Source organism: Gymnoscopelus braueri, assembly GCF_963280865.1.
Source record: "Gymnoscopelus braueri genome assembly, chromosome: 13".
Taxonomy (NCBI): domain Eukaryota; kingdom Metazoa; phylum Chordata; class Actinopteri; order Myctophiformes; family Myctophidae; genus Gymnoscopelus; species Gymnoscopelus braueri.
In genome coordinates, this window is record NC_137615.1 from 34,383,315 (window position 1) to 34,384,309 (window position 995).

Here is a 995-nt window from a genome sequence, read left to right on the forward strand (position 1 = left end):
ATCTACGAGCAGATTCCTCCTCGATGTCCCTGGTACAAATCTACGTACTATGGGTGACCGGGCCTTGGCCTTCTGCTCGGCAGCGCCGCGCCTGTGGAACAGCCTTCCTATTGACCTGAGAGCACCACAGACCCTGGACTCTTTTAAAATAGGCCTGAAAACGTTTTTGTTTCAGAGGGCATTTTCGTGTTGAATTGTTGTTTAGTCACATCTGTTTTTAAATCCTGCTTTTTAACTTTATATGATTGATGATGTTTTACCATGTGGCACTCTGAGATTCCTTGTGAATGAAAAGTACATTACAAATAAAATGTATTATTATTATTATTATACATCCCCCTGTGAAGTTTCACTGAATTCTCACGACACATCCAAAGTCAGACCACAATACACATTTATGTTGCATTAATTGAAGCCTGACAGGTGACAGTCATGGAGAGGATGATAGACAACGAGCCAGGAACCATAGGAACCAATGTTTACGGCCGATGTTCCCAGCCGAACAGTTAAGTTAGGCGGACACGTGCATCCAGCAATTTGGTCCCACACTGGCCGGTGTATCAACGGTTTTTGTCTATCTGTGAGTACAAAGGGTTTTTATTTTCACTTATGCTGCATGTCTTATATGTTTTTTTTTGTGCCATATTATGCAGTTTCCCTAATTTGACAAATATTGCGTGCAGTTCAAATAGACAGTCCGATGTATCTAGGTCACGTCGATTAGCTCAGTGGTTTTCAACCCTTTTCATATCAGGGTCCATTATTTATTATTATTCGGCATTTGAGCCACGGACCACCGTTTGATGACATTTAGCCCCTCAGACCCAAAACGTAGATACTTTTGTTATCGTTGGATAAGATTGTGTCCACAATTCCATGCTGTATTTATGTTGGTGCACCGTGCCAGTAGGAGAGATAACAGTCAAACGTTGATCAAAATAACAATTGTTCCACATTATGTAAATGTGTAGACCTCTGGTAAATTAAGTAATGCA

The 995-nt window shown here is 41.0% G+C and overlaps 1 protein-coding gene across 2 annotated transcripts in view; it reads left to right on the top strand.

Moving 5' to 3' along the window:
• The first annotated feature begins 529 nt into the window (after window positions 1–529).
• gtf2f1 (general transcription factor IIF, polypeptide 1) overlaps window positions 530–995 on the top strand; it is a 235,715-nt gene continuing 235,249 nt past the window's right edge. For both annotated transcript variants that reach the window (XR_013934292.1, XM_080446648.1), the window contains exon 1: window positions 530–580. The gene's annotated coding sequence lies outside the window, so the exon portion shown is untranslated. The remainder of the gene's footprint in view (window positions 581–995) is intronic.